The 25,689-nt window shown below is 43.6% G+C and overlaps 1 protein-coding gene and 1 long non-coding RNA gene across 3 annotated transcripts in view; one reads left to right on the top strand and one right to left on the bottom strand.

Moving 5' to 3' along the window:
- PDE4B (phosphodiesterase 4B) overlaps positions 1 to 25,689 on the top strand; it is a 227,243-nt gene that overhangs the window by 34,815 nt on the left and 166,739 nt on the right. The window lies entirely within an intron of this gene.
- On the bottom strand, positions 266 to 15,219 carry LOC123028898. The gene is made up of 3 exons (XR_006415789.1): positions 15,152 to 15,219; positions 13,896 to 13,900; positions 266 to 275 (listed from the first exon to the last, which is right to left on the bottom strand). It is a non-coding gene; the product is annotated as an uncharacterized LOC123028898 (long non-coding RNA).

Below are 25,689 nucleotides of genomic sequence, written 5' to 3'. Positions count from 1 at the left end.
TGGCACCATATAGAATCATAGAACAGTAGAGTTGGAAGAGACCTGAAGGCCATTGGGTCCAACCTCCTGCTGTTGCAGGACACCAGTTTATACCATCCTACTCAGGTGGCTGTCCAGTTTCTATTTGAATGTCTCTACTGTGGGAGAGCCCACCATCTCTCTAGGCAGCTGGTTCCACTGCTGTATTGCTGTGTCAGTGAGGAAGCTTTTCCAGATAAATCTAGCCTAAATGTGGGTTGTCACAGCCTGAACTGATTATTATTCTGTGTCCTACACTGTGTCATCAGCAAGAACAGATCTTGACCTTTCTCTTTGTGACAGCCTTGGAGGTGCTTATACAGGGATATCATGTCCCCCCTCAGTCTTCTCTTCTCGAGGCTGAACATGCCCAGTTCTCTCCATCTCTCCTCATAGGGCTGTATTTCCAAACCTTGGATCATTTTTGTTGCCCTCCTCTGGACTCTCTTATTTTTCTGAATCTTTCTTAAACCTTGGTGCCTAGAACTGGACACAGTATTCCAGATGAGGTCTGACTAGTGTAGAGTATAGGGGGACTACTACTTCTCGTGATTTGGGAGTAATACTTCTATTAATGCATCCCAAAATAGCATTTGCCCTTTTTACAGCTGCATTGCTTTGTTGTCTCACATTTAACCTGTTGTCCACAATTAGTCTGAGATCTCTTTCTTTTTCCGCTTTGTTGAGCCACGTATTCCCCATCTTGTATCAATGCATTTGGTTTCTTTTTCCTGGGTGGAGGACTTGGCACTTGCCCTTACTGAATATCATTCTGTTGCTCTCGGCCCAGTGTTCAAGTTTATCAAGATGGCCCTGGATCTTCATTTCATCCTCTAGGGTGTTTGCTATTCCACCCAGTTTTCTATCGTCTGCAAATTTGATTATCTTTCCTTGTACTTCCTCATCTAAATCATTAATGAAGATGTTGAAGAGCACTGGGCCCAGGACTGAACCCTGTGGAACCCCGCTAGTTACCTCCATCCAATTTGAGAAGGTACCACTGATTAGCACTCTTTGTGTTTGATTTAGCAGTTAATTTTGGATCTACCTAATAGTATTTCTATCTTGTCCAGTTTTTGCTAATTTGCTCATCAGAATGCCAATTAAAACTGGTGGAACAATAGCAACAGCGCAAGTTTCTCAACCTTCTTCAGAGGCAGAATTATATTCAGTGATGTACATAGGAACTATACCAGAGCCTAATCTAAAAATTGCCAGAGTATTAATGATAATGGTCAACTCTCTGTTTTCCAGTGGTGGACTTAGCCAAAGTGGAAGATCCAGGGCCATCTTGATAAACTTGAACACTGGGCTGAGAGCAACAGAATGATATTCAGTAAGGGCAAGTGCCAAGTCCTCCACCCAGGAAAAAGAAACCAAATGCATTGATACAAGATGGGGAATACGTGGCTCAACAAAGCGGAAAAAGAAAGAGATCTCAGACTAATTGTGGACAACAGGTTAAATATGAGACAACAAAGCAATGCAGCTGTAAAAAGGGCAAATGCTATTTTGGGATGCATTAATAGAAGTATTACTCCCAAATCACGAGAAGTAGTAGTCCCCCTATACTCCACACTAGTCAGACCTCATCTGGAATACTGTGTCCAGTTCTAGGCACCAAGGTTTAAGAAAGATGCAGGTAAATTAGACAGGGTCCAGAGGAAGGCAACAAAAATGACCCAGGGTTTGGAAACACTGCCCTATGAGGAGACACTGAGAGAACTGGGCATGTTCAGCCTTGAGAAAAGAAGACTGAGGGGGGACATGAATCCCTGTATAAATACCTCCAAGGCTGTCACAAAGAGGAAGGTCAAGATCTCTTCAAGATTCTATGATACGTATTTTGAAGCATTTGCACTGGCTACACTGTTTGATGACCCATTTCAGAGTGCTAGTTTTTAAACTTTTAGTGTCCTAAATGTTCTAAGATTTTACCTGACTTTGCTTTAGTTTCTATCTAATAGGGAAGTGAATTTAGCCCCCACAAGGAACAAGGTAGTCTTGTAGCAGGCCTGAGGCCGTGAAAATCTCTCCTTAGGGACTCTTATACATCATTCTTCCTGCTGGCTTTTCGCAAAGAAATGGAAGCTTTGTTGTTTCATTTGGACTTTTGAATTTATTACTGCTCTTTCCTGTTTTGTTCTGTTTTGCTGTGCTGTTTGGGTTTCTTTGCTTGTGTTATGTTATATAATTGCTATTCTATTTGTTTTAATACTTGGTGGCTAGCAGTATAGAAATATATTAAATAAATTACAGGAAAATAAACTAGTTCGTTCAGCCATGGCCACATATTTTTATAGTATGCCCAGTGATATTGATAAATTATTTACTGCCAGTACTGTTATAGGTTTCACTGGGATTGGCTATGAAATGCCAGCTAGGGAATTTTTCAGTGAGGGAGATTATCATCATTAAATTAATAAGCACTGACACCCAGACCCAACAACTAATGTTTTAATGCAAGTGCCACAAGGTCATGTCATTTTTTTTTCCTGCTATTGTGTGTAGCCTTAATTTTAAGGACCTGCCCCCTGCTGCAACCCTTTTACATGGCTCAGGCAGACCAGCTTATATATGTAGACTAACTGGGGCAAGAACCTGGATGCTTTCCAGATGTGGGAAGTAATGGGACAGTCACAGCATAGCTCAGAAGGACACAGGACATTTTCCTCCTGAAGCAGACCCAACCCCCAACCCCCCAAACCCTGCCATTGCCACCACCTTGCCTTGTTAACGTTAGCAGCATGGCAATACCAGGTTTTTCAGGGGACTACTGCATTCTGAAAAAGGAGTTCTTCAGAGTATGATACTCTCAGTGAGATGGCCCAGCAAGTGCCCACACTGTTTTTGCTTTTTAAAATACCCTTTTTAAAGGATTCACTGTCATCATGAAAAAGAGGCCACAGCACAGGCATTTTCTAGGGCCCCCTTGCTTACACAGCAAGCCAAGGGGTAGGCACTCTGAAGAGCCCATAAGAGTGCCATTGATTGCTTTCCCACAGTGGCAAAAGCAACTGGGTGGTGATTCACAGTGGACTGGCTGGTAAGGAGATGGGCAGCTGAGAAGATGGGTGCAGTGAAAGCAGCAGCAGAAATGGGTGCACTATGGATGGCAGACTGAGAGCAGGGTGTACTGCTCTACCCAATTCCCTACATGAGCTACATGGTTCATTTCAGGTCCATTTTGAATGAGTAAATTTGTATATAATAAGTTAATTCTTAGTTCTACTGGATTATCCATATAAGTATTATTCTTTGCTTCTTCTATTGACTGCTTATCATTTTTCTATTTATCATATATTTTCATGTAATAAACAAACTGTAGAGTTGCAGTTCCTAACCTATGAAAAACCAAGATTTACTTTCAGCCTGACAAAGTGCCCACCTTACTTATTCTAAGGCATACTGAAAAGTGTAATATGTGAGTTCTCAGAGTTTGCCTAATACAAGTGTTAGGAAGAAGGTAGGATGAAATAATCTGTCTCTAAGCAATTCATTGGGTTGTTGATTGCCTTTATAGGAAGACCCTTGATACTATTAGGTATAAGGGTTTAGGTTTGTTTTTTAAAAGGAACCTATGTATCAGCTCTGCTACAATGTAACAGTTATTGATATTAAGAGTATCAGTAGATTCTCGATGCATCTTTTTTGGCTTTACTTTTCAGATGCTTGTACTTATCAGGGAATGCAGGTGTGTAAATCACATATTTGCACAGACCTGTTAATAATCCCTATCCCAGTACTGACTTCACTGAAGAATTTAATCCAGTCCAATTTAATCCAAGAATTTAATTCAAACTAACTTACTTTTTTTGTCCTGAAGAGTAATGGTCTACGTGCATCAGGTTACCAACACTCTGTAGTCATTAATTTCCATTGTAATTGATGGTTGAAGTATTTCAGAACTTTGTTCAGTAAAATATTTTGTCTTATGTCTTATTTATTGTCTTGAATTTTTCATTCAATAAATTACAGGCATTCCCTGCGTTATGAATGTCTTAGTTATGAACAACCTGTACTTATGACCGAACTGCCATAAAGCCTATCAATTTAAAAAAATTCTGCTTAAAATTGTCATCACCATAGAGAGAGAGAGGAAGTGAAAGGGAGGGATGGAAGGCCTTCAAAGCCTCTCCATACAGAGGAAGTGAAAGGGAGGCCTCTAAAACATGCCTTTCTGCCACAACCATTCTGAAATTTCCTTGCTGCAAAGAGCAGGTGCTATTAAGTTTACGTGGCAGGGGTTTTTCCGCTTTCACAGTTGTCCTGCACTCCCAACCCCTGCAAATGTGGAGGGCCAACTATATGTGATCTGACTTACATACAAATTCTACTTAAAGACAATTTTCTGTCTCCTCAGGAAAGGAATTCTTTTGTAATGCAGGGACATCCTGTAGTCATAAAACCATAAAGCCATATTGGATCAAACCAAGTCATGCTGGATTGAATATACTTCTGTTTGCCCACCAAGGCCAATCAGATTTCATAAAGGGTAGTAGAGGGGGCATGGGAAATTGCTGGCCAGTTAGTCTTAGCTTCATTCTGGGCAAAACAATGGAAAGGCTCATAATAGGGATAGATCTAGTAACCCTAGATAGGGAAGGGAGGTTGGCAGCCGCACAATACGACTTCCACAAAAAAAAAAAAAAAAAGGCTCTGCCAAATGAACCTTGTAGAATTGTATGACAAGGTTTTGAGTTGGCTAGATGGGGGTGGGGGCACGGTGGATGTGGTTTACCTGGATTTCAGCAAGGCCTTTGACAAAGTGCCCCATGATATCCTAGTTGAGAAATTGAGAAGATTGGGCATAGACAGATACACTGTCTGATGGATAAGAGCATGGCTGACGGACAAAAGGCAGAGGGAAGCTATTAGCAGGGAATCATTGGGATGGCAGCCAGTGTTGAGTGGTGTCCCCCAGGGACTGATCTGTCCCTGAGACTGATCCTGTTCAGTCCTCTGGCCTCTTGGCAGAGCAGCAGAGCAGCAGAGGCAGAGGCTGGGAGAGAGCGCTGAGTGGCCAGGGGACTGGTGAAGGCAAGGTAGGAGCTGGGCAGGGGAGCAGAGGGCCAGGAGCAGCAGAGAGGAAGGGGGTGGGGCCAGAGAGGCTAGGGGAGCCAGGAGGAAGCAGACAGGCAGGGCCACCGGCCTGAGGGACTGATAAGGCCGTGCTCTGCCACTGCAAGCTCTTTTGGCTCTGGCCTCTTGGCAGAGCAGCAGAGCAGCAGAGGCAGAGGCTGGGAGAGAGCGCTGAGTGGCCAGGGGACTGGCGAAGGCAAGGTAGGAGCTGGGCAGGGGAGGAGAGGGCAGGAGCAGCAGAGAGAAAGCGCGTCGCTCCTTAGCTGCAGCCCGGGCTGTCCGGAGACTCCCTTCCCTGAGACAAAGAGGTTTGATTGTTTGTTTGTTTTGTTTGTTTGTGCTGTGCTTTGCTGTGCTTTGTTTTTCTTCCAATTTAAATTTAAGTTTATTTTATCCTTGTGTGTGTGCGAGTGGGCGAGTGAGAGGAACTGCAGGAGAAACAAGGCAGGGGACCAAGGTAAGGTCTCAGAAGGGATACCGATGGCAGACCAGGAGATGGCCTTGGCGGGAGTCACGGGTGTTGTTGTCCGCTGCGAGAGCTGCGACATGTTCGCCCTTCTCCCCCAGGAGAGGCAGGGATACACTTGCCCTCGGTGCAAGATGGTGACCCTGCTAGAAGAGGAGGTGAGGTGCCTGAGGGCTGAAAGAGCTCTCCAGCCCCCCCCCCCCAAGCAGCCCCCCTCTGGACAGAGGGTTGAGGGAGAGGCCACGGGAGGAGCAGCTGCGGAGACATGGAGGCATGTCACTCACAGGAGGAGGAGGCCAGCATGGCCTCCTCCTCCTCTTGGCACCAATCTGGAGCTGGGAAACAGGTTCTCTCCACTTGGGGAGGCTGGGGCTGACGAGGCCTTGGGGGACCAGCAAGACCCCCAGCCTGAGACATCAGGCGGCAAGGGGGCCGCTGCAGGAGAGGTGAGGGCCAGGGCACAGCCGCCCACCAGCACCGGAAAGGTACGGCGGCGGGTGATTGTTGTTGGGGACTCCCTGCTGAGGGGCACTGAGGCGGCAGTGTGCCGCCCCAACCTGGAGACAAGGGAGGTTTGCTGCCTGCCGGGCGCACGCATCCGGCATGTGATGGACAGAGAGGAGGATCTTGTTCACTCAGGGGGTCACCAGCCGCTCCTGGTGAGCCATGTGGGCACAAACGATGTGGCCAGGCAGGGTGTGGTTGGGACCACCAGGGACTTTGAGGCCTTGGGGAAGAAACTCAGGGAGCTGAAGGCCCAAGTGGCCTTCTCGTCAATCTTACCTGTCCGGGGATTTGGGCCAGGAAGGGACAGGAGGGCCTCTGAGGTGAACGACTGGCTTAGGGTGTGGTGCCAGAAGGAACGCTTCGGGTTCCTCAACCATGGCACTCGTTTTCTTGCCAATGGACTTCTGGCAAGGGACGGGTTACACCTCATGCGGATGGGGAAAAGGTCCTTTGGAGATGCTCTAGCGAGCTTCATCCGGAAGATTTTAAACTGAGCCGGGGGGGGGCGGGTTCAGGCCCCCCAGTAACGTGCCTGCACTGGACAAGTGTGGGGGGAGGATCAGGGCTCTGCGAGCAGGGTTTTAGAGATACTGCAGGGACTGACAGGACTCCTACAGAGAAGGACCAGGTATCAGGGAGGATGGGAGGAAGGAGGAGGCTGGGAACTCCAAGGAAAGGAAGCGGTGGGAAGGAGTTGAGGTGCATGCACACCAATGCTAGGAGCATGGGTAATAAGGAGGAAGAGCTTGAAGCTCTCCTGGGAATAGGAGGGTATGATCTGGTGGGAATCACAGAAACTTGGTGGGATGAAAGACAAGTCTGGAATGTGAACATAGAAGGGTATCATCTTTTTAGAAAGGACAGGAAGGGAAAGAGAGGTGGGGACGTGGCTTTATACATCAGGGAAGGGATAGGATGCAGTGAGATAGAATGCAGCACAGATGGGGATTCGGTAGAGGCAGTCTGGGTGAAACTTAGGGGTTTTGACAGGGAAAGAGACCTGACAGTGGGGGTATGTTATCGCCCTCCAGGTCAACTTGAGACCCTGGATGATGTCCTGACAGACCATATTCTAATGATATCTCAGGGGAGAGGCACAGTAATTATGGGAGATTTCAGTCTCCCGGATATTAGTTGGGAGACTCAGTCGGCGGTGACAGCCAGGTCACGTTGCTTCCTAGAAGCTATAGAGGGAGAGTTTTTCACACAGAAGGTCCGAGTGGCGACGAGGGGGGGGGGAAACATCTTTGACTTGGTCTTGACCAATAGGGAGGAGCTGATAGATGAAGTATAGAGTAGGGGAGCTCTGGATGCGAGTGATCACTCCATCCTTTGCTTTGAGATCAGGGGACTGGGGACGTGCAGCAGGTCGAGCGCTAGAAGCTGGGACTTCAAGATGGCCAACTCTGGCCAACTGAAGGCCAGACTGGGGAAAGTCTCCTGGGATAGGTTACTGGAAGGCAAGCAAATTGAGGAGGGGTGGATAGCACTCAAAAGGGAGGTTTTGGAGGTGCAAGCCTTGACGATACCTCTAGTCAGTAAGGTGGGGAGGCGGAGGAGAGTGCCACCATGGATGCGAAAAGCGGTGGTTAAAGGGATTAGACGAAAGAGGAACCTCCGTAGGAAATGGGTACTGGGGGAAATAGACAAAAGGGTATACCGGCAGGAGGAGGCCCGTTGCAGAAGGATTCTTCGCAAGGCTAAGGCTGATTAGGAGCTGAGACTTGCCAAGAATATCAAGAGCAACAAAAAGGGCTTCTTTCAGCATGTAAATAGGAAGAGGAAGGGGAGACAAGTGGTGGGACCACTAAATAAGGAGGAAGGAGATCCAGTGACTGATATGAGGGAACAGGCACAGATGCTAAATGACTATTTTGCCTCTATGTTCTCCCCAAAGCAGGATGGGGGATATCCGCATAGGAGATTAGATGAGGCTGGGGACTTAGGGGCACATATTAGAGTCACCCCCCCTTGAAGTCGAGGGGCTTCTCAGGGCATTGGACATTACAAAGGCGCCAGGCTCTGACGGGTTACACCCGAGAGTACTTAGAGAGTTGGCAGGGGTTCTCTCACGCCCACTGGCCTCCATTTTTGAGACTTCGTGGAGAACGGGTGAAGTTTCAGAGGATTGGAGGGTGGCATCAGTGGTCCCAATTTTCAAAAAGGGTAGTAGAAAGGACATGGGGAAATATAGACCGGTTAGCCTTACGTCCATTGTAGGAAAAACAGTGGAAAGGCTCATAATAGAGAGAGATCTAGTGATGCTAGATAGGGAAGGGAGGCTGACAGCCACACAACACGGCTTCTGCAAAAACAGGTCCTGCCAGACAAACCTTGTGAAATTCTATGACAAGGTTTTGCGATGGCTAGATGGAGGGGATGCAGTGGATGTGGTATACTTGGATTTCAGCAAGGCCTTTGAAAAAGTGCCCCATGATATCCTGGTGGAGAAACTGAGGAGTTTTGGGATACACCAAAGCACTGTCTGGTGGATTAGGGCATGGATGACTGACCGAAAGCAGAAGGTAACCATTACCGGGGAATCATTGGGATGGCGGCCAGTGACAAGTGGGGTCCCCCAGAACTCTGTCCTGGGGCCGATCCTGTTTAATCTTTTCATTAATGACATGGGAGAAGGGGTGAACAGTCTGCTGATCAAATTCGCAGACGACACTAAAACTGGAGCAGTGCCCACAACTGAGGAGCAGGTAGTCCAGATCCAAAAGGATCTGGACAGACTATGGAAGTGGGCAGGAGACAACAGGATGGCGTTCAATGTGGATAAGTGCAAGGTCTTGCACTTGGGGCATAGGAATAGCTGTCATAAGTACAGGTTAGGTGATAAGTGGCTGGAGTGTAGCACTTGTGAAAGGGACCTCGGGGTGCTGGTTGACTGCAGGCTAAACATGAGTCAGCAGTGTGATGCGGTGGTCAAGAGGGTGAACGCCACCCTTGGTTGCATAGCCAGAAGTGTGACTTCTAGATCGAGAGAGGTATTGTTGCCACTCTATACGACTCTGGTGCGCCCGCAACTGGAGTATTGTGTTCAGTTTTGGGCCCCTCGTTACAGAAAGGATATAGTCAGGTTGGAGTCAGTGCAGCGTAGGGCCACAAGGTTGGTGGCCGGTTTCCACGGGATGCCGTATGAGGTGAGACTGAGGGAACTGGGTCTCTTCAGCCTGGAGAAGAGGAGACTCAGAGGAGATATGTTGGCAACGTACAGGTATGTGAGGGGATGTCACATGGAGATGGGTAGAGACCTGTTCTCCCCTGCAGAGGAAGGCAGGACGCCCTCCAACGGAGCAAAGTTCAAGGAGCCAAGGTTCCATTTGGATGCCAGGAAGCACTTCCTGACAGTCAGGACCCCGAGGGTGTGGAATGGGCTTCCCCGGGAGGTGGTTGAGGCCCCATCGGTGCGGGTGTTCAAGGATAGGCTGGACATCCACATGGTGGGCATGTCGTGAGCGGAGCCGGCTGGTGCCGTTTGTCAGACTAGATGGCCCGGGAGGCCCCTTCTGACTCGCTCTGTTTTCTGTGTTTCTATGTTTCTATGTTCAGTGACCTGGAAGAGCGGGTGACCAGCCTTCTCCTCAACTTTGCAGACGATACTAAAATGAGGGGGGTAGCCACAACGGAGGAGCAGGAACTCAAGATCCAGAAGGATCTGGACAGGCTATGGAAGTAGGCAGGGGACAACAGGATGGCATTCAGTGCATATAAGTGCAAGGTCTTACACTAGGGGCATAGGAATGGGTGTCATAAATACAGGTTAGGGGACAAGTGTCTGGAGAGCAGCACTTGTGAAAGAAATCTTGGGTACTGCTCAACTGCAGGCTAAACATGAGTCAGCAGAGTGATGCAGCAGTAAAGAGGGTGAATGCCACCCTTTGAAGTATAGCCAGAAGCATGGCTTCTAGATCGAGGTATTACTGCCACTCTATATGAGTCTGATGTGCCTGCAACTGGAGTATTGTGCAGTTCTGGACTCCACATTAAAGGAAGGATATAGCCAGGTTGGAATTGGTGCAGGGTAGGGCCATAAGAATTTATTGCAGGGGAAGCCATATAAGGCAAGACTGAGGGAACTGGGTCTTTTCAGCCTGGAGAAGATGAGACTCTGAGGGGATCTGTTGGCGACATATAGGTACATGAGGGGATGTCATACGGATGTATGTTGGGACCTGTTTTCCCCTGAGGAGGAGGGCAGGACACATTCTAATGGAGCAAAGCTCAGGGAACCAAGTTTCAATTTGCAATAGTCCAAGTAGGAGGTTACCAGTGCATGGGTCACCGTTGCCAGGCACTGCTCATCCAGGTAAGGATGCAGCTGATGTATCAGCCAAAGCTGAAGGAAAGTGCTCCTCGCCACTGCCAGTACCTTATGCTTCAGGGACAGATCAGGGTCAAGGAGCACTCCCAAGCTGCGCACCCTGTCCTTTAGGGGGAGTACAAGATTTCAGCAGCAGTCCAAAGATCTAGACACATAAAGATAATGTTTAAAATTGCAGAACTAAGAAGCCTGGAAAAATAAGATCTTCATTTGGTAGCAAAAGGACCCCAGTGTATCAGTTAGCATCTGTTATTTGAAAGAAGCCATAGACCTTGCATGTGTGTGTGTGTAATAAGATACTTGAAATGAAGCTAACCAAATATGACTGAAGAATACAAGGAAAATTCAACTCCAGTGTTGTATTCCTCAAACCTGTGAAAATCTATGTTTTGTGTGACAATTTCACCATGTATATTACATATTTTTTCTATGAACCACACATGTGGAAAATGAATGCCTAGATAAAAAACTTTCTGAGAACAAGTATCCTTTGGCTGGCTGTAGCAGCTTGGCCCAGTGAACCATCTGAAAAGGTGAACTTCAAAGTGAGCAGCTGTACATAGTATTCCAAACTTTTTTAACGAAGCTATATCTGCTCCTTGAGCATTTTACAGAATATACACTCAGCAAAAAGTAGGACCTGAAACAAGACATTGCAACATGCAGCGTTCCTGTTCTTAGTTCCACTCAGGGAGCACTTTATCAGGATACTCCACTTCTATTTCCACTCCCCTCAGTTTACCTATCCATACCAATGATCAGCCAATATTTCATGGCTACTGTTCCTCTCCTTAGGATCTCTGTCCCTAAAAATACTTTGCCGTTATGTAATTGCCCCAAGTCTACCAATACCTCCTCCTTGTACATGGATGTTACCATTTTCTCTTCATAAGGACCCATACTCCAAGAACTATTAGTAAATAAGAAAGTCCCCTTTCTTTATGATTTAGAATTTGTGGGTGCAGAAGGCTGCTGTGCAAAGGTGTTGCTAGCTCCATCTGCAATATCCTGAATGATATGCACAGAAAGTCATTGGTAAGAGGAGCAGGGTGTATAAGACATGCCTCAAATGCCAGGTACAAACACTCTAGACCCAGCCTTGAGAGGACAGGGAGCCCCAGAAGGGAGATTGAGTCTTGATAAACCAGGACGACCCCACCTTCCATCTGGGCATGGCTGGTGCTGCACCAGATTCCTGAGTGGGCATAGTTGGGTAAGGGAGACATCCCCCCTTCTCCCGCCCATGCCTCTGTAATACTCACCAGGTCGGCCCCTTCATCTACAATTAAGTCATGGATGAGGGATGTTTTATTATGGACTGACCTGACATTCAATAGCAGCACTGTCAGGCCCGAGGGGTGGTTATAACGGCCATGAACCATCTGGTTGGGGGAATAACCAGAAGAGGAGACCAATAACAAACAGTCTCTCCTTCTTCTGTGATGATGTGTTAAACCCCAAATGCCATATCTTTCCCTGCCCATTTCCACCCCAATGGTGGTACCCACACGCTCCCATTTTAAGGTAAAACCTTAAACAATAAAACATAGTTGCAGATATAATTCAAAATACCAAAAAACAAAACAAAACAAAAAAACCCCAAAACACCCCAGACAGAATCTCACGGCCTGAACAGCCCCAAACAACTCTATTCCCTTTGGGCATCACCCTTTGGCTGCGGCTGGCAAGAAAAGGGCTCCACTGTGGCCACTCCCCCACAATCACCCTCCACCTGTGCAGGGAGGCGAAGGAAGTGACGGTGGGGCCTGCAGAGGCCTTGCCGGTGGCGCAGACAGAGGTGGCAGTGTCCCTGGCCCGATGGCAGCAGATTGGCGGGGTGAGGGGTGGTGGGGCTAGATAATAATAGTCTTAGGTCTAAGAGCTAATTATTGCAAATAACTTATCTGTTTCCACCTGCATAATAGATATTATTTTATTTATTACTTCATCCAGTGCACTTACAATGATTCAGAACATAACTTCAGAAACTAAGTAATTGCAAATGAGATGGATACACATGCATTAATAATGGAAAGCAGAAAGTAGACAATGTCTAGATAGCCCTATATTTTTTTCTGAGACTCAGCTTTGAACTAGTTCTCATAGCAGGGTTTCCGTGCACAGATAAAGAACTGTGCAGGCTGTGTTCTGTGTTCTTTAGAAATTGTGAGGTGTGTGCAGTGGAGGAGACAAGCACCACCAAGTTATGAGGTATGCTGGTGGCGCTCCAACCTTCTTTCCTTCATCTTTGAGGCAACCAATGTAGCTAGCCAAAATCCAAGATATGTGAAGGTGATCCTTGTTTCTGCACTTTGTTTGGCCAGCTTAGCATGCTTGTAATCTCAGAGTCCATGGGTGGTGGACAACTAGATTCATTGCACTCTGAATCCAGTATAAAAAAATAAAATGCAGTATTGGTGCAGGATGGAATAATACAGGTATTTCCAACTTTGGACCTATAGAACCATTTTGTATGAAGTCTGGCTTTCTTGGCTTAAATGGACATCAGTCAGTTGATAATGAGCCTATTGCTTTTTTTGGCTTATTAGTGAATGGGTCCTCAAACTACGGCCTGCCTCAGAGCTTTTGGACTTGCTCAGAGGAAATGGTCTCTGAGCAAGTCCAAAAGCTCTGAGCCAGTGCAGGCGTACTCAGTGGGGAGATGGCCACGATTGCGGTTGTGCTTGTGCAGGGAAGGTGGGTGCTATCGTGGTTGTGCTCGGGAGGAGAGATGGCTGCGATCGTGCTCGGGGGGGGGGGGGGGGGGGGGAGGTGGCACAATCATGCCTGCCTTCCCTGCCCGAGCGCGGCCGTGATTGCACACATTTTCTCTGCACGATTGTGCTGAGGGGGTGGGGAGATGGTCACGATCATGCTTGGGAGGGGAGAGATGGCTGCGATCAAGCCCGCCTTCCTTGCAAGAGTGTGACTGTGTCCATCTCTCTCCCCCCCACCCCTCAGCATGATTGTGGACATTGTGGCTATGTCCCTTGAATATGAACATGCTCTTTCCCACCTCATCTTGGGCTTCTGGTGCAGCCCAAGTGAGTGGAGCAAACATTTTTTAATTTTTAATTGTTTTTTAATTTTAATTATTTTTTATAATTTAATTTTAATTATTTTTAATGTGCAGTGTGCATAGGAATTCATTCATATTTTTTCAAACTATAGTTCAGCCCTCTGTTTAAAAAGTTTGAGGACCCCTGTATTAGAGGGTCTTCCTGTATGCTTGTAATGAAATCTGGATGCTCTCCTCATTACACACTAACAGGTTGTGCAGTATTAAGGATACTCCTTTGGGATGCTGTTTTCTTGCTCATTCTTGGCTGCTGACAAGAGGAATATATACACATTAGCAGATGCAGTGTTCATTGCAACATGGACTTCAAGTACCACAAGCAGAATCATATAATCGACTTAATTAAAATTCTTGGAAATATTGCTTTCTTTCAAAGAGCTCAGCTGCTCAAATATTCCTTTTATGCTTTCAACATAAACTGTAATACTACCGAACTGGTAATAATAGTAACTTCCATTAATCCTGAAACCTGTTTGTTATACAATCATGTGCAATACAAAAGGTAATTAATCTATAGACATTTCTGCTTTCCCTTTGTTTTGGTAGTTTTGTTAAGTTGAAAACTTGTTAACAGATTTCACTGATATCTTTTACAACTCAATTCTGTGTATTGAGATTAACATTTAGAGATGGAGCACTTTAGTGGAGAACAGATTTTGATGCAAAGTTAGTTGTTTTAATATTGAATTATTGATGCTGAACAGAATAAAATGGATGCTTTTTGCCTGCAGCTCTCTGCAAGTTCCTGACCTGTGCATTACAGTCAGTTTCACTTTCTCTCTCAATTTTTAATGGAAATATAAAGACTGAAACTTTTTCAGAGGTCCAAAGAATCCTTTAAGAAAGCAGTTGTAATTGTGGACCAGTTATGCCCTCTGTATATTTCCTGTCTTTCCTCATTGTGGAGGAGTAGAACCATTGCCTAGTAATCATATACTGCATGTCCAGAATGTCTCCACAGTGAAAGCACAGAGCAAAAAGGGGCAGGTGGGTGCCTTGTCATCCTGTCTCCTTCTTTTTGTATGCTCTTGTTCCACTTCCTCCATTTCTTCCTGTGAGCCTGCTCCTATTACTAATGAAATTAGTTGACTCAGCTGCCCATTTAAGCAGGTATTTGCATTTGATTCTGGTTCCTGACTCAGTAGAGCAGAAATTCCACATTAGCTGATTGCTGATTAACTGAAGGGGAGTGACCTGATTACCTAAAAGCAGTTGTGTGGATGGGGTGATTCATTCTGGTTCCTGACTCCTAGCAGAACAGAGCAGACCAGAGCAAGCTGCCCCAGCTGGTCTAGGGCCTCTGGGATATTAGCACCCAAGCTCCCAGGGAACAAGTGACCAGAGTGAGCAAACAAGGCAAGCAAACAGGAGTTAAGTGGGGGAGGTTCCCAACCTTTTTTCTCTCTTTGCTTCCCTTCTGTATTTCACCTTAATCCCCCCTGCCCTGTGCATGTACGCATACACACACACACACACACACACACACACTTCCTTGTAACACACCCCCATTTACTAGTAGGACTGTGTCACTAACCTTTAGTGAAGACGTTCAAAAGCACCAGTTGTAACAACAGCCTGCATCCTCCCCCCCCCCCCCCACGAGAGAATCACTAAGGTTCCACAAACAATGGACCAAGGAGACTCCACAGTGGTGATGACCGTCAACTACTGTGCAATGTTTGTTTTCTCACCTGAGAGCAACATGGCCCTCACATGCAACACTTGCAAGCTAGTAGCTCTGCTACAAGAAAAGGTGAGAGCACTGGAGCAGCGAATGTTCACCGTCCAGATAATAAAAGAAAATGAAGAGTTTTTAGGCAGACCGGAGTGGCTGCAACAGGTAAGTGTAGTCCAGAAGCAAGAAGAGCATCAGTAAGCTGAGGCAGCAGAAGAGAACCCTGAGGAAAGGAAAATGAGGAAACTCGCTGGAACTGGGTGACAGATGCAGAAAACCTAGAAAACATGCAGCACCAGTGGAAGCAGAACTCTCAAACTGCTTTAAGTTATTTGAGGAAGGAGCGTGAGAGAAACCCACTGTGAAAGAATTACATGACACACTGAGCAACTCTGAAAAAGTGACAAAGGCCAATCAAGAAAGGAAAAGGATACTAAAGATACTAAAGTTTGCAACACCAAAAGCAGAAGAGTGCTAGTGCTGCGAGATGGAAAACATGTCTGTCATGATGACCCAGAGAATTGCAAAGTATGCTGTCTCTTGGGTGCCACAAGTTCACACAACTCATACAACCCACTGGCAGATACCCCTTCCTTCTCTTCCACCTGGGAACTAACAACACTGCCATGAGAAGTTTTGCTGAAATAACATCAGACTTCAAAGGAAAATAAAAAACACTGGGGGGCCAGGTATTCTTCTCCTTGATCCTACCACTATGTGGAAGAGGAACTGTTATGGAAAGAAAAATCCTTCAAATGACTGACTGGCTACGATGGTGGGGCAATAAAGAGAGATTTGGATTCTGGGGCCACAAGCAAAGGTTCCTGGAAGATGGACTACTGGCAAATCAGAATCATAAAATCATAGAAGAGTTGGAAGGGGCCATGAAGGCCATCAAGTCCAACCCCCTCCTGTTGCAGGACACCATGTTACACCATCCCACTCAGATGGCTGTCCAGTTTCTTTTTGAATGTCTCTACAGTGGGAGAGCCCATGGTTCCACTGTTCTAGGCAGGTGGTTCCACTGTTGTATTGCTGTGTCAGTGAGGAAGCTTTTCCTGATGTCCTGAATTTTTTCAGCCTGAAGGTGAAAAAATAACATCAAATATGCATGAAGTTCCCCAAAGTGAATAAAAAATTAATGGTAACTATGTGCAGATCTTTTGAAGGTGAAAAAAGTTAAATGTGTGCAGGTGTTGCTGTCTAGGAAGGTGATGAAGTGGAGGAGTAAATTGACTAGTATCATTTCAAGTTGTAAGAAAGAGGAGCTATCATTAGCAAGATCACAAGATGTGGCTGGAAGGGTTTTTTTGGTTTTTTTAAATAACAATTCCTCCTGGGCAGCTCTCTTTTAGCAACACACACACAGAGGCTTGACTGTCACGACAACCCTGCTATAAACTATGGAGGACTTGAAGGGTTGCAGGAGAACCCTCGGATGGAAGCACGACACTAAGCCCCCCTACATTCACCCATGGCGGCAACCCACTGTGGCTTAGCATGACTAGCTCATAAACTTATTCTTTTGTTGTTTGTAGTTTTTCTTGTTTACAAAATACATTGAATTGCCAGTATTTGATAATTATGTATTGACATAGGAGATGATTTATTAAATTTATTTTTTACAAGGTACACTCCTGCAGAACCAATATGAAATCAGTTTCAGAAAGATGTTCCCCCTTAAAGACCTTTTGATTACAGTAACTTATGAAAAGAAGCTATGTAATAATTCTGTATTTATATACAGGAGATGGTCTCTTAAAAGTATCTTCACTTGCTGCAAGTGTTTGCAGTTGTTTGCTTTTCCAAATCACTAATTGTGGCTGCAACATTTTTTCTGGCAATGTAAATTACCTAAAAAAAAAAATGTAGAAAAAGGAATTTTGATGATGTTCATAAATTTCTAATTGTATATTTGTGGATATATTGGTTCAAGCTCAGTACTCATTTGTTTCTTATGTTGAACAGTAATACAAGACCAACACTAGAATGTGCTTCTATCTATCTATCTATCTATCTATCTATCTATCTATCTATCTATCTAGAGATCAAATTCTTTGTTCCTGCAAGGGAGAAATGTTTCTTATTTTACAATAAAAAGGGATTTGCAAACAGCTACGCCGCTTAGAATGACCTGTTATATCAGTGGCAAGAAGCATGATCAATGCTTTCTGCAGCAATGTTGTAACCATGACACTAACGACGTCATTCAAACTATTTATGAAACACAGCTAGAGCTGCTCTATTCTCTGAGCAAGGGCCCTTTGGCTAGACACTACAGAGAAATTATATAATTTTAACTTACACAGATGCAAGCTGCTTCTTTCCTTGGTCTTTCATATCTGTTTCAGAGGGTTTGGAAATTTTAGTTTGCACTTGAAAAGCCATTGACAATTTGAAGCCTTAGTTTGTTGTTGGGTGTGCCTCCCCTCCCCCCCGCCCCCCAGGACAGGATTTTGTAAGTAGAAGAGAGAAAGATTTGGCACTATAGGCACAGGCAGACTCTTAATATTTCTGACATCTGAGTAGAAACATAGAAACAGCACAAGGCAGAAGGGGTCTCCTGAGTCATCTAATCTGACTCCCAGCTCTAGCCAGCTCCGCTCATGACATGCCTACCATATGCATGTCTATCCATATCACCAATGGGGTCTCAACCACCTCCCATGGAAGCCCATTCCATACCCTCAGCATCCTAACTGTCAGGAAGTACTTCCTGGCATCCAAATTAAACCTTGGTTCCCTGAGCTTTGCTCTGCTGGAGCACGTCCTGCCCTCCTCTGCAGGGGAGAACAGGTCTCTACCCATCTCCGTGTGACATCCCCTCACATACCTGTATGTCGCCAACAGATCCCCTCTGAGTCTCCTTTTCTCCAGGCTGAAGAGACCCAGTTCCCTCAGTCTTGCCTCATATGGCTTTCCCTGCAAACCGGCCACCAACCTTGTGGCCCTAAGCTGCACTGACTCTAACCTGGCTATACTTCCAGTAATGAGGGGCCCAAAATTGAGCACAATACTCCAGTTGCGGGTGTACCAGAGTCGTATAGAGTGGCAACAATACCTCTCTCGATCTAGAAGCCACACTTCTGGCTATGCAACCAAGGGTGGTGTTTGCCCTCTTGACCACCGCATCACACTGCTGACTCATGTTTAGCCTGCAGTCAACCAGCACCCCGAGATCCCTTTCACAAGTGCTGCTTTCCAGCTACTTGTCCCCTAACCTTTACTTATGACACCCATTCCTATGCCCCAAGTGCAAGACCTTGCACTTACCCACATTGAATGCCATCCTGTTGCCTTCTGCCCACTTCCATAGTCAGTCCAGATCCTTTTGGATCTGGAGTACCTGCTCCTCATTGGTGGCCACTGCCCCAGTTTAAGTATTGTCTGCGAATTTGATAGCAGACTGTTCACCCCTTATTCCAGGGCGTTGATGAAAAGATTAAACAGGATTGGCCCCAGGACAGTGTCCTGGGGGACCCCGCTTGTCACTGGTCACCATACCCTCCTATTCCCAGGAGAGCTTTAAGCTCTTCCTGCTTCTTCCCCATGCTCCTAGCATTGCTGTACATGCACCTTAACTCCTTCCCACAGCTTTCTTTCTTTAGAATCCCTAGCCTCCTCCTTCCTCCCATCTTCCCTGATACAGGCCCCCTCCTCGTAGGAGTCCTGTCAGCTCATGCACTACCTCTAACACCCTGGTCCCAGAGTCCTGATCCTCTCCCCTCACTTGTCCAGTGTGGACAAGTTTCTGGGGGGCCTGACCCCCCCTCAGCTCAGTTTAAAGTCTTCCGAACAAAGCTTGCTAGAGCATTTCCAAAGTTTTTCCCATCCTCATGAGGTGAAATAAAATATCACTTCTACTCTCTTCCTATCCTACATTGGTTGATCATCACTTGATGAAATTTGGGGCTTCTGATTATTGAGGATGCAATTAATAGGATGACTGCATTGGTTTATAACATTTTGTGTTCCATTTTTGTTGACTGAATGATGTTTTTCCTGTAAGTTAGGAAATATTTACAATGTGAATCAATGGTAGAGCAGCTTAGATGTTGAATGATCTGTTATATGTAACAGTTTCTTTCCTTTAGAATTTCTTTAGGAACTTTTTCTTAGAAGAAAGTAAAGACTTACAGAAAAAAAAGAAATTTAATATCCCCTGCCCCTTTTATTTAACTTCTTAACATACGCATGCATTTTCACCCTCTTCAACAAGATGTGTGAAGGGACAGAAAGAATCTTGGAGCTACTACCAGAGTATATTTAAATAAAAGGCTGGAAAGCTACTAGTGCAAAAATGTATAGTAGTATTCCAAAGCCTGGAGAACTGGTGGAATACCTGAGACAATAGCCCAGTTCAGATATCATGTTGCTGGCCAGTAAACTCCTTTTACTTGACCAGGAGGGCTTTTGAACCCTCCTCTTCCTTCCTCCTCACATGTAACTAGCTTTGGTCAAACTATCCCTACCATGTTTCCCCCAAAATAACACTGGGTCTTACATTAACTTTTGCTCCAAAAGATGCATTAGGGCTTATTTTCAGGTGATGCCTTATTTTTTTCTTACAAAAGCTGTAAGATTCTTGTCCGAGAGTCCTCCATGATTCCTTTCTTGTATTCGACAGAATAGCTCTCTCTTTTTGCACTCATCGGGGGGGGGGGTCAAAATATTATTCCCTTTAAATCTACCATTAAATCAAGTGTTAACTGAAGACTTAGGAGACAGGAGTGGTAACACATGAGTGGATTAAATACGTCCATTACAACACGTGATGTATTGAATTATGAAACAAGTCTGTTCATTATCAAATGCACATGTTATTCGTCCATTGTGTCTGTACTCTGGTCATTCAGCAATAAGTCTCAAGTTCATCTGTTTACATAGGTGTTTACCTTTCATCCAAAGGCGCCCTCTTGGGTATTTACAAATACTTAATTATAATTTATATTATTATGTATGTTAAATATTAATGTACTAAATGCATCCATCTGGCTGATGATCTTGACTGAGGTTTAATTTTGGGGTAGGGCTTATATTTCTAGCATCCTGAAAAATCATGCTAGGGCTTATTTTCTGGTTAGGTCTTATTTTCAGGGAAATGCAGTCGTTTCTTAAACCATAGCTTCCCATGATGTCCCGACCTAGATTGTGTAGCTTAACAACCTCCTCCAAATCAATGTAAGAAACAGGGACAGATCTTGGTTTCATATTCTGATTTGGAAGAACTTCTTAAACCACAGCTTATTGGTTTCAATGTCATACAGAAAGATGATTTAAGGAACCACTGAAACAGCCTGTGCAAAAAGGAAGGAAGTGGAACAGGGAGGGAGGATTGTGTGGATATATGCTTTGTTTAAAGCATGGTAAATCTTGTAGAAGGGAATCTTGTAAAAGACATATTTTCTTCAAATCACAATGGATAGTTGTATGCCATTCAAAGCACACACTTCATACATGGAAAGTCCTTGCTGCTTGCTGATGTCAATTTTATTACAGATCCTGATCATCCATGGAGAGGATCAGATGGTTCCAGCATCTGGACTACTGTGTGGCAAAAAAAGTAGTCCCTCAGAATACAGAAGCTGGATGTTTCTAACTGAGAAATTAACTCCATTTTATATGGATTGGTTTTTTAATGGGACAAAACAGATATTGCTATTTTTCTGCTACTCTTTTTCTTCCTTTTAAAAAGTATTTTAGTCCTGCTTTGATTTAATATTTATTGCATGCATCATGAACCATATCATTTGCTGTAGCAGAACTAGCTACCTTTAAACTCTGCTAAAGCAACAGAGCTTTCATGATCCATGTGTAATCAAATTCTGTAGCTTACTTAATTAAGTTTAGTTTGCTTTATTATAACATTCAAAATAAAGGAGCCATAGTTAATTTTCTTTTAATTTTGTAGAAGTCTGTTGCTTGAAGGATTTAAATTAATTCTTTAAAGTCAGTATGCTAATGCTATTTTAGAAGAAATTCTGAACATTCTGAGGTTAAAGTATTAAATGTTAAAGGTCAAATAGATACAGCAAAATGTAGATTCAAAAGGCACTTGCAGTATAGAATTACTTGATCCCCTAAGAACTTTTCCACTAAATTACACCCATGTGGTGTGTCTGATTTTAGTGGAGGAGCTCAGTGGAATAATGGATTGTACCAATGAGCTCTGAAACTGTTCTCTTTTTATTGCCTGATGGTACTTTTCATGTGTGTAGGAAACAATTACAAAAATTAATGGTGGAATAGCTTATATGGTTACTTCAGGTTGAATATTCTATTACAGTATTAGGCAGGAAAATATGCCACAGCTGAGGTGCCATCACTAAGAGGAGTGACTTTTCTTCAGTTAGCTGTTTGAGGCATGCAGACAAGGGCTTCTGAAGACAATTTTTAGTAGGTTTACACAAGAAGGCAAATTTACAGGAAACCTGATCCCTTAAGTCCCAGCCAAAAGAGCCAGTGGTGAGGGCTACTAGGACTTGCAGCCCAACATTTGGAGGGTTCTAAGTTCTCCATTCCTTCAGTAGAAGTTCAAAGCTTGAGTTAAGGAGTAATAATATATACACCTAGAAATTATTTGTCAATTTCAAATAATTATGAAGTATAAATAATGATGTCATTTATAAAGGCTCAGAAACAGAGTTTTTAAAAAACTGTGCTTTGCAACTGCATGTTCTTATAAACTGGATTAGGATTTTTACATAGAGACAATTACCATAAAGTATTGATCAAGCAGGATGCATTAGTAAACACAGAAGGCTAGAGCTTCTTGTCATGGAAACCTAGATAGAGGAATGCAGTGCAAGAGAATGCCTATTGCTTCCTTTTCTTTAGTTATACAACTTCTCAGAATAACTTTATGCTTTGTGTTTTTTCTTTTTTACATTACAGAGAATTCTTTATGTTTTCAGAAAATATTTTAAATGAACAGTTTCAGGTTGTAAAAACAGAAGAATATGTATTAATTTTTAAAAAAAATCCAGAAAGTTATGGCCCAAGGCTGTGCATCAAAATATAGCTTTGTAAATAATATAAAGGTATTGTATAGGTACCTTTACACAGTCCCATTTGTCCTGTGATGAACACATGTAGTACTGGAACATGCTTTCTGGGTGGTTTTGAACCTAAATCATGTGACATGCAGTTGCTGGGTAAAAGAAGAGATGGCTTCTTTTCCTTCTCTGATCATGTGCACCTGGCCATGAGTTTGTTATATGTGGCTGTATGACTTATGGGATGCCTTAGGCAGAACTGGCTTTATCATTTGGTGGAATTAGGCAAATATACTAGGTGGCAGATTATAGAAGCCAGCAATGGCCACCTCTTAGGCCTTCTACTATCTTAGAGGAGGGGGAGACCCTCACAGCCTGTCCTGCATCCACTAAACTAGCCTGCCTCCCTTAGACATGGCAGAGACTCTGTTCTGATGCTAGTATTGAAGCAGATTTCCATTAGTTTCTCTACCTAGAATGGAAAGATCACCATCTTGTCCTTTGCCTCAGGCAGCAAAATGTCCCTGACCCTAAATAAAGGGCCCACTACTGTTTTGTACCAGCTCTGACATTTTCACTGGTGTCCTAGTAGTTGGATTTTAAAAATGTAATGATGAAATATGCCATATTAAATGGTAGCATTAGAATACCTTTGGTAAACTAGCCAAGTTCCAAACCATTTAGAATTTCATAGTTGATTATTTGTTTTGAAAAGGGAGCAGCAACCAGTGTAGCTGTTTAAAGACTGGTGAGATGTGCTTTCTATAGTCAGTCTCAGTAACCCAGCAGCTGCATTTTGTACTGAGGTTTCAGTCTGTGACCCATATAATAACATACAGCTTTCATTCCCCACCTGCAACTCTTCAGGTATACTAATTCCTGGATCCTACAGCCAGTGGGTGGTGGTTCCCCTCAATGCTGCTACAACCCAATTGTACCCTAAGGCCAGCAGTTCCCCTGGAAAACCACTTACCTCCAAATAAACAATTTTAATAGATGTCCTCTTCTTCCCAAATTTTATACAAATCTGCTGTAAATCCATCACCTAGAATTTTAACCATTTCAATTTAAAACATATATCCTTGTTGGTCCTTTGTGCACCCCCACAAATATATTTAAACAACCCTAAAAACAAATAAAGAAAATTTTATCTTAACCCCACCCCAGAACCCCCACCCTTACAGAAAAACCTACCTCCCCCCTCCCCTGCTAGAATACCATTGTTCTGAGCATTCTCTCCACCTTCACAGAAAAGTAGGACAGGGGGAGAAACCACTAGCTTGCTCAACTGTGAATAACTACTACTACTACATCTACTACTTCTTGCCTCTATACCCCATTATCTTGACCCATCCATTTAAATATTTTTCATTCTTTAACTTTGAATTCGCAATACTATCTTTTCCATTTATACTTCACATATTCAAAATTCATCTATCATATTTAGCTTATTCAAAGTTAATATTCTACCCTGTTTATAAATTCTCCTATCTTTCTTATACATTAATACTTATCCTTTAATCTTATATAGTAAACCTTACCTAATAATTACCCCAAATGTAGAGTGTAAATTATTTTCTACCTCCTATTAACTAGAGTGTACCTCTTTTTCAACTCATTTAATGATCCAAATTGGAGGAAAAAACCCACTGCCCCTTGGCGTTCTTCTTTTTGCTTTTCATCCTGGAGAAATTTTTGAATTGCTGCAAGATCCACTTCTCCATTGTCAGAAGTTGAGATTGGAGAAACTCCAACAACTGCTTCATTTCTTTCTCTTGAAATAAATTCTTGATCTTGTCTTCTATTCTGGTCCATCTTCTCAATTTCCTTCTTCCATTGATCTTCATCTATAAGGCTTCATTCATGTGTCAATTTTAAACCTTGTTCCAGTGACTCTATTCTGTAATATCTTCCATTCCCCTTCTGACTTGCTCTGTTTCTATGTTTCTAAGACAGCTAGAATAACCATTTTAAAACCAGAAAAGGACCCCCTGAATCCCTCTTCATACAGAACAGTGCAAAATCAAGACCAACACATTTTTTCATCAGTAGTTTTAGTTTGATTATATACGTTCAGATCAGTATGGGTTTATGCCAGCCAGCCAGATGCAGGATACAATTCATAGAATATTGAATGTTATAAATACAGCAAATAAAAATAGAAGGAAATTAGCAATATTTTACTTACTCTAATTACTCTAGCAATGCATACTTAGACGCATGTAAGGCCTTTCATTGGGTGGAGCGGTGCTACACATGCTAGATTAAATGGAAGAAATTATTATGGGTGAAAAATTTGTTAAAGTGTTACGAAATTTGTATGAAGGGACATTGGCATCAGTACTTATTAATGGATTAGAATCTGAAAATTTTGAAATACACAGAGGAACAAGACAAGGGGATCCCTTGCCCCTATTAATATTCACAATAACAACTGAGCCATTAGCTGCACAAATTCAAGTATGTGAAAATATTAAAGGGTTATGACTTAAAAATAGAGAGCATAAAATCAAACTCTATGCAGATGATATGCTTCTGTTCTTGGAGGACCCATTAAAAAGTATAGATTCATTGAAGCAAATATTAAAAGACTATAGTTATTATACAGGTTTAAAAATTAACTATCAAAAATCTGAATTGTTATGTACAGTATAAATAAAAGGAGTTCAAACGTATATTTATTTTTTCCAATTTTAAATATCTAGGCATGTTGATAACAAAAATATAAATCAATTAATATAGAGAAATTACAAAAACATTAAATTTGTTAAAGAAAAAATTAGGACTTGGAATGAATTCAATCTATCATTATTAGGAAGAATAGCCTTGGTTAAAGCATATATTTTACCACAATTTATTTATTTATTTGACTATTTTAACCCGTCCAATCACTACATGTCTCTGGACGGCTTACAACAATCATTCAATAAATACAACATAAAATTCTCATAATAATAACCCAAACATCATAATAATACAAATAACCCATGACTGCAATAAAACATAATTAAAAATTTAAACTTTAAAATACTGGGTAAATGAAAAGTATGCTGGAAAACATATACTGTCAGCGCCTGGCAGACCTCTCTGGAGAGCGCAGCTGGGGCACCACTGCAGAGAAAGTCCTCCTCAGGGTATTCTGACTCCTAACCTCCTTCAAGAAGGGTTCCCAGAGCAGGGCCTCTGCTGCAGACCTTAAGGGGTGAGAGGGCATATAGGGAAAAATTCGTTCCTCCAAGTATCCTGGTTCCAAGCCATTTAGGACTTTATAGGTCATAACCAGAACTTTAAATTGGGCCCAGACTTCAATAGGAAGCCAGTGGAGCTGATAGAGGATTGGTGTTATATAAGAATAATGACTGGTCCCTGACAGCAATCTGGCAGATCTGTTTTGCACCAGTTGAATTAGCTGGACCGTCTTCAAGGGCAGCCCTATGTAGAGCACATTACAATAGTCCAACCAGGAGGTTACCAGAGCATGTGTCACTGTTGCTAGGCATTGCTCATCCAGGTAAGGATGCAGCTGATGGATCAGCC

Source organism: Varanus komodoensis, unplaced genomic scaffold (genome assembly GCF_004798865.1).
Source record: "Varanus komodoensis strain SLA01 unplaced genomic scaffold, ASM479886v1 scaffold1, whole genome shotgun sequence".
Classification (NCBI taxonomy): Eukaryota; Metazoa; Chordata; class Lepidosauria; order Squamata; family Varanidae; genus Varanus; species Varanus komodoensis.
The sequence above is the reverse complement of the archived record's forward strand: the minus strand, read 5'-3'. Positions and strand labels throughout refer to the sequence as shown.